Genomic DNA, 8901 nt, shown 5'->3' with positions numbered 1-8901 from the left:
GGGTATAGCTTAACATTTTCATATATGTATACCATTTATCAGCCCCCCACATCCTGCCTAAGTTCTAGCCTCATTACACCACCACAAAGACCCCTCTATCATATCTCTCACCTACTCCCTTTGATCTCTGGTAACCACCATCATTTTCATCAAGTCCTGGAGCTGGTTTTGTTGACTTTAGGTATTTGGCTTGTTTTAGTTATTCATATTTCATATATGAATAAAACCGTTCAGTAATTATATTTCATTTAAATATCACTTATGAGGGGACTTAATATATTCAGTGGTTCATAATTATAACTTAATAACTTTACTAAATTAATTAACTTCCCTTTGAGTGAAATTAATAAGCCTAATGTTTTTTGAGCATTATTACAACCACAGTAATAATTACCTAAATGTAAAGAAAAATTAGAATTCTTCAACTCCTGTGCTTTTGCATTCAAGTTACTTCCTCAATTTCCACACAAAAAAGCACTGTGATTTTAACTGGAATAGAATTAAATTAGTATGCTACATCTTAAGAATATTGACATTCCGAAGCAAGAACATGGTACATCTCTACACTAATTTCAGATCCTTAATTTCGACATGGCCATATGCAGGGCCAACATCCTGCCCACTGTACTATCGCTTTCGCCATTTCAGTGTCAGAAAGTAACTGTGATAGTAACTGATCTTAGAGGCTTAACTTGGTAAACAGCAGCTTTCTGCAGGTACCCTATAGAGAGATTCTGCCTGTAGTCAGAATTCAGGATGTTTAATTTTAAGAAAGTATTTTTTGTGTTATTGTACATAATGGGCTGGAGCGATAGTAAAAGTGGTAGGGCGTTTGCCTTGCACGCAACCAACATGGCCGACTCGAGTTCGAGTCCTCCGCCCCTCTCGGAGAGCCTGGCATACTACCGAGAGTATCTCGTCTGCAGAGCAGAGCCTGGCAAGCTACCTGTGACATATTCGATATGCCAAACACAGTAACAACAAGTCTCATGATGGAGACGTTACTGGGCCCGCTCGAGCAAATTGATGAACAACTGGTGGACCATGACGGTGATTGTACATAATGGGCTGGAGCGATAGCACAGTGGGTAGGGCATTTGTTTGCCTTGCACGTGGCCGATTTGGGTTCGATTCCTCTGCCCCTCTCGGAGAGCCCGGCAAGCTACCGAGAGTATCTCGTCCACATGGCAGACCCTGGCAAGCTCCCCATGGCATATATGATATGCCAAAAACAGTAACAACAGTCTCATAATTTGTTATTAGATGTTACTGGTGCTTGCTCGAGCAAACTGATGAACGGGAGGACAGCGCTACTGACATATAGATTTTTATAAAAATATTGGGAGCCGGGGCTGGAGTGATAGCACAGCGGGTAGGGCATTTGCTTTGCACGCAGTCAACCTGGGTTCGATTCCCAGAATACCACATGGTTGCCTGAGCACTTCCAGGAGTAATTCCTGAGTGCATAGCCAGGAGAAACCCCTGTGCATCTTCGGGTGTGACCCAAAAAACCAAAAAAGGAAAAAATACAATATTGGGAGCCAATTTTGTTAGATTGATGTCTAAACTTTTAACCATAGGTAGCAATATAAAAGGTACTCTTTCTTTAAAATAAAATTATAATTGCTCATTGAATTTCAGATTGTAGTTTATATAAATGTGATGATATTTACATAGAAACCTATGTGTGATGAACAGGAATAATGAGAGGAGACCCCTCCACACACACCATGTCTTACCCTAAGTCTTAGATTGAAAGTGCCTGGTCTCTCAACATTAAACATAAGGCCTTTTCTCTCTTTATATAAAAGAAATGAGATTCATCACGTTAAGAAGTTTCTCTATATTCCTGGTTTGTAAATGTCAAACGTATTGTCTGCATCTATTATGATCTATTATTATAAATTATTATCACTAATTATTATTACTCTGTGTTGTAGTAATGGAATAATTTTTAAATGATTTTGAATGTTGAACGAGCCTTACATAACTGATGAACTATATCTTACATTTACAAGTAAAATGATATAAGAAAAACATCTCTCCCCATCTATTCCAGAAAAACATGTGCGAAGTGCAAACATCCTAATTCATTCTGATGCACTGTCACCTTAGCTTCAGTCTCAAAACTAAAGAATCCTTCACTTTCCCATCACTGTCCTGCCAAATTCTAACACTTCATATTCTTCCCTGTAAAAGTCATGCTCTTCTTTCCATTCACATTTTGCTGTAACAATCAGACCTCCAAAACTTTTCCATTAGCCACTTTAGGGTCTCATTCACTTACCTCTTCCTACAATTTGGTCAGCATCAGTGAAGAAGTGCTTTAGCACACATATCTGGTTGAGTCACTTCATCTCATTTTTTCTTTCATTGGTGTTTTGGGGCCTCAGCAAGTTGTTCTCAGAGCTTACTCCTAACTCTATACTTAGGGACCACTCCTAAAATGTTCAGGGGAGCAAATGGGGTGTCAGGGATTGAACCTCTGTTGGTAGCATGCAAGGCAAGCATCCTGCCCACTGTGCTATGTCTCTGGTCCTATGAATCATGTCCTTTTTTTTTAAAAAACTCCCTTAAGGGAGCTACAGCGTTAGCACAGCAGGTATGGTGTTTGACCTGTACATGGCCAACCCAGGTTCGAATCCCAGAATCCCAGCAACCCATATGGTCCCCCGAGTCATGGCCAGGAGTAAGTAGTTCCTGAGTGCAGAGCTAGGAGTAACCCCTGTGCATCACCAGGTGTGACCCAAAAAGAAAAAATAAAATAAAACTCCCTTAAAAGTATTTTTTCCCTTTTGGCTCTTCGAGCGGCACCATGGCAGTTGGCAAAAACAAGCGTATTACCAAAGGCGGCAAAAAGGGAGCCAAGAAGAAAGTGGTTGATCCATTTTAAAAGAAAGACTGGTATAACATGAAAGCACCCGCAATGTTTAATATAAGAAATATTGGGAAAACGCTTGTCACCAGAACCCAGGAAACCAAAATTGCATCTGATGGCCTCAAGGGTCGTGTATTTGAAGTGTGTTTTGCTGATCTGCAGAACGATGAAGTTGCTTTTAGGAAATTCAATCTGATTACAGAGGATGTTCAGGGCAAAAACTGCCTGACAAACTTCCATGGCATGGACCTCACCCATGATAAAATGTGCTCTATGGTCAAAAAATGGCAGACCATGATTGAGGCTCATGTTGATGCTTATTTATTTGCTTCGTCTATTCTGTGTTGGTTTCACTATGAAGCACAATATCCAGATTTGGAAGACCTCTTATGCTCAGCATCAGCAGGTTCGTCAGATTTGGAAGAAGATGATGGAGATCATGACTCGAGAGGTGCAGACAAATGACTTAAAAGAGGTGGTCAATAAATTGATTCCAGACAACATTGGGAAAGACATAGAAAATGCCAGTCTATTTACCCACTCCATGATGTCTTTGTTAGAAAAGTAAAAATGCTGAAGAAACCTAAGTTTGAATTGGGAAAACTCATGGAGCTTCATGGTGAAGGTATCAGTTCTGGAAAAACTACTGGAGATGAGATAGGCGCTAAAGTTGAACAGACTGATGGGTATAAACCACCAGTCCAAGAATCTGTTTAAAATTCAGATGCTCATTGGTAACAAATAAAAGTTTTATTTCTGGTGGTGATGGCTGGAGCCATAGCACAGCGGGTAGGGCGTTCGCCTTACAAGCGGCCAACATGGCCGACCCGAGTTCGATTCCTCCACCCCTCTCGGAGAGCCCGGCAAGCTACCGAGAGTATTCGATATGCCAGACACAGTAACAACAAAGTCTCCAATGGAGACGTTACTGGGCCCGCTCGAGCAAATCGATGATCAACGGGAGGGCCTTTACCTTTACCTTCTGGTGATGTAAAAAAAAAGAAAGTATTTTTTAAACAAAAGCAGGCTTAAGAGCATGATATTAATTAATATTTTTAATCTAAATAAAAGTAACATTTTCAAACTCTCACAATAGCTCTATCAGAAGAACTATCTCCCAGGCAATCCATCCAACCCCATTTAAATACCAACTCTTCCTAGAAACCTTTTAGACAGTGAAGACATGCAGTGAAAATTGATAGAGGAATGTGCTCTCTTCCTTCAGAGAGATTAGCTCTTGGAGTACCTCACTCTTTCCACTGTGAACTATTTTAAAAATATATTTTCAGAACTTACTCTGGTGGACTGTAAAAGTATTTGGATAGGCTCATTTCAGTTGCTAGTTACCTTTAGAATTAGAGTAACCAGGGGAACAGTGAAAAGAATAGTGAATGCCAAGGTTGTGTTTTTGCTGACTGGCCTTTTCAATAGATTTCAAGCCCAGGGCCTCATCCTTGCCTGCTTTGGATGATCACACTCTGTTTAGCAAAGCTGTCCTCTTCCCACCTTAACCCTACTTGCTTTCTATCCCATCTTCTTGTTTGTTCTCCTTACTCCTATTTGAATCATCTAGTTTTTGCACTCACCTAATTTTTTCTCCTTCCTTGTACAGAAAAGCCCTTTGGCAGCAGGAATGCCACCCTAGGAATTCCACACAGTGCTCAGGTACTGTTGGCAATCAGTAAATCAATGCCAAATTAGTGAAGGAATTGCAAGTAAATACCAACCCCATGTGTTCTAGCCTAATAATACTATATAAGAAATATCACAAAAGTAATCAAAGAGAAAAACATAAACTTAAAATTGATGAATATAAATATGGTCCTTAAAAAAACTCTAAAACTCAGCGAATAAAAATCCGGCCCTGTAATTAGGTGCAACTCAACACAGTCTGAGGAGCTGTGTTTGTGCCCACTGAAAGTAGCTCAACACCGGGCACAACATGCTGCTTTACTAATCCTTTTCCAAGCAGCAGTAATCCCTAGAGATATCATGCACAGCATCTCTTCATGTTCTCTGCTGGGAGCATCCTGCTCAGCTGGAAGTGATGTGAGCAGTTACTGTGAGCCTATGAGATCCAGCTGAGGCAAACCAACAGGAAGGTCATTGACAGAGGACATGACAACCCAAAAAAGGGGCAGAAAGGTTTAGAAGGATGTTCAATTCCCAGAAAAGAAATTTAGAACTGAAATAACAAACTGATTCTGGCAGAATTGCTGATTTTCGAGGGGAGGGGAGGGGGGAGGAGGGGGAGAAACAATACAAGGCAGTGTTTGAAAAACAATTGAATATAAATTTAGTCTTACTTCCTTAAGCTTTATAGCCTAATAAACCAGTAGGAGTGAATCCTTTGTAGGATACTATGGGGTTTTTAAAAGTGAACACGTGTGAGTCTGTGAATAAGCATATGGCCCACAGGTATACTGACACACATTACATTATTTATGATTCAATAGGGCACCCTGATTTCATGGTAGCCATGTACAAGAAAGGTACCATAAACTCTGCACTATAGTAAATGTTGAAATACTGCTTCTACAGGAAATGGAGAGATGGGCCTTCGAATTCTCTGAGCATATTTTCATCAGCCTATGAATACATAATCATCTTATATGTGCTTCTGTTTAAATATATCTCATCAAATATACGTGTGTATATAGACTAATTAACATGGACTCATAACCATATTTAAACTCCTGCTTAAACTTTACCTCAGAGATGCATCTTCTCTTTTTGGCCATTTAAGTTAAATTTTAACAATTAAAATTCACATGGAATACATTCCCAAATTTTATTTTCTGAAGACAATATATATTTTAGATTCTTATTCTGTTTTAAGTACTGTTTTACAATACTATTAATGACAGAATTAATACTATTAATAAGATTTTATGCATCACAATACCTCACCTCACCCTCCCAAAGTATGACCATTTCCCTCTACTTTTGTGCCAGTGTTTCTCCCCACTAACCCAATCTCCCTATTTCTCCTGAAGTGAGTTTCTGAATGAAGATTAGTTTTGTTTCTATTCACTTATGGTATGTATTATATCCCATCTATGTCTCCTTATATCCCACATGTGAGAGGTATTCTGCATCTGTCCCTTCTCTCCTTATGGCTACTTTCGCTCAGCATGATTCTAACCTCTTTAGAATTCTTATTCTAATAAGAATAGAGTGCTCTTTAGCACTCTTTTACTGATTTGAAAAAGCCTTGCTTTTGGTTTTCTTAGATGTGTACATCGTTATAAGAAATTGAAAAGATAGAACTACTAAGTCTATAATCACCTTCAAAATTGTTCTCTTCTGGAATCAAATTGTATGTACATACATAATAAACACATATACAATAACAAAACTTTTGTCCCTAGTGTTGTCTCAAATTAACCCAATCATTGTCAATCTTTCTCAATTTTTCCTTTGTTCAAGCTTACATGTCACTAAATTTATGTTTTTCTTTGGTATATTTTGGATAGACTTCTATGACACATACTTCTAGTTCAGGATGACAATTTTAGAAGCTGGACCACAGAGCTGTGAGTCTAATAAAATCTCGAGGCAAGAGTTAAAAGGAAAAGGGAAAAAAATTATCATAATGTAGGGGAAGAGTCTAAATGAAATGCTGCTTTACTTCTGAAATACAAAGTGTTGGCTTTCTCTTTGATCTCAGCGCATGATGGAAGTGAATAATTTTAGCATTACAGTTTAAAAGAAGGGGTGGGGTATTAGCTCAGTGCCAGAACATATCTTTTGTATGCATGAGTCCTGGGTTCATTCTCCAGGACTCCCCATCCATCCCACAATAGAAAAAAAGTATGGGAGAAGAATGAGGACCTTACTTTATTCTCACTTGCAATCATATTTCAAAATTATTTATATGTCAACTTGGATTTTATTGTACAAATAGATTTTGTTGTTTCTTTGTAGTACTGGGTATAGAAACCAGGTCCTCACACATTTAAGGCATATGTTCTACCACAAATTTGGTTTATCCTTGGTTTAATCCTTGATCCATTAAACAATATTCTGAAGTCACATATTAAAAATTGAAAGGATCTTGGAAAAGTACTTGATTATTTCTAACAAAATTAAGCAAATCCTTGCACATCAAGAAATTAAGCTCCTTGAGTAATGTGGAAATCATCTGCCCCACAGGTAGGAAGAGGGTGTGGGATGGGGGTATACTGGGTTTTTTGTGGTGGAGAATGGGCACTGGTGAAGGTATGGGTGTTTCATTGTGTGACCGAGATTCAAACCTGAAAGCTTTGTAAGTGCTCTCACAGTGATTCAATAAATAAAATTATAAAAAATGAAAAAAAGTAAAGTTCAAGCCCAATTCAATCAGCTAATCAGTGGCTGAATAAACAGCAGGATTGCACAGCGGTAGGGAGTTTGCCTTACAAGCGGCCAACATGGCCGACCCGAGTTCGATTCCTCCACCCCTCTCAGAGAGCCCGGCAAGCTACCGAGAGTATTCAATATGCCAGACACAGTAACAACAAAGTCTCCAATGGAGACGTTACTGGGCCCGCTCGAGCAAATCGACGATCAACGGGAGGGCCTTTACCTTACCTTACCTTACTCCTATATAAATAGGACATAGTTGCAAGTTACTTACTTACTTTATTGCAAGTGAGAATAAAGTAAGGTCATTGGAATATCACGTTTCACTCAAATGAGAGAAAAAATCTGGAGTTCCGACATCCGTCGACGATCAAGAATCAGGGATGCTGTCTCATTTGCCAAGGTGTCAAAAATCAGATGGGCTGGCCACGTAATGAGATTTAAAGACGACCGCTGGACTGGAGCTGTTACTGACTGGATTCCACGGGATGTCAAAAGACCGCGTGGCCGCCCACCTACCAGATGGTCAGACTTCTTCGTGAAGATCATGAACGATCAGTTTGAGGCTCTTCATGTTCCCAAAGCGAACAAATGCCATTGGGCTACACTAGCACGCGACAGGGACAAATGGAGATGTTACTGGCGCCCGCTCGAGCAAATCGACGACTAACGGGAAGTTAAGTGATTAAGAAGTGAAGTTACTTTTCACAAATCTTACTAAAATTTTAAAATCCACTATAGCTGACACAAAGTGCTACCACAACATATGTCAGTTTTACTTTAGAGAATAATTTCCAATAGGATATACAGCACAATTATTATTTGAAATGTATTTGTGTGTGCAAATATATATGTGTCCACCTTTGAGTCAAGTCCATCATCTCCAGAACCAGCAAGTCTTCCTACAGAAGATATTAGTACAAACTCCAATGGTACAAAACCAGCAAAAGTTGTGCTAGATGATGACAGAGAAGATCTTTTTGCAGGTAATTGTAAATACACATATATGCACATATATATTTGTGTTTTAGTAAATGAAGTGGAAAACTTTTGTCCATACAAACCTTCATACTCAGGACTTTATTTTTTATGGTGAAACAAGATAGTTTTATTGAAACTTATATTGTAGGGGAAAGAAAGAGAAAGAATGTGTTTAAGAGAGAGCACGGAAGGCTCAAGCAATGGGTTTAAGCTTCTGCCTTTCACGTTGCTGACCCAGGTTCAATCATCAGCATTCCAGATGGTTCTCTGAGCACTGACAGAAATAATTCTTGAATTCAGATCCAGGAGTAATCCGAGGGAGAGAGAGGAAGAGAAGGAGAAGGAGAGGGAGAGGGAGAGATGATAGATGATAGATAGATAGATAGATAGATAGATAGATAGATAGATAGATAGATAGAGAGCACATGGGATTCTTTAGGAAGGAAAATGCTAATAAAGAGACAAGTAAGCAAGACACAAGTTCAAGAGAGATACAGAGAGAGATTATGGAGAATCATGTTTGCCATGGAGGCAGAGGAAGGATTGGAAAGGGGGGGTATACTGAGGATATTGGTGGTTGGGAATGTGCACTGATGGAGGGATGGGTGTTTGATCACTGTGTGACTGTCATCCGAACATGAAAGATTATAACTATCTCATGGTGATTCAATAAAATTTAAAAGAAAAAAGAAAAAAGA

At 39.1% G+C, this 8901-nt stretch overlaps 1 pseudogene; it reads left to right on the top strand.

The window, feature by feature from the left end:
• The first annotated feature begins 2815 nt into the window (after window positions 1–2815).
• Window positions 2816–3643, top strand: LOC130032990 (40S ribosomal protein S3a-like; annotated as a pseudogene).
• Window positions 3644–8901: the final 5258 nt, after the last annotated feature.

The sequence above is a fragment of the Sorex fumeus genome, unplaced genomic scaffold (assembly GCF_029834395.1).
Source record: "Sorex fumeus unplaced genomic scaffold, SorFum_2.1 ptg000051l, whole genome shotgun sequence".
NCBI lineage: Eukaryota > Metazoa > Chordata > Mammalia > Eulipotyphla > Soricidae > Sorex > Sorex fumeus.
Note: the sequence above shows the minus strand (reverse complement) of the source record. Positions and strands in the feature narration are given on the sequence as shown.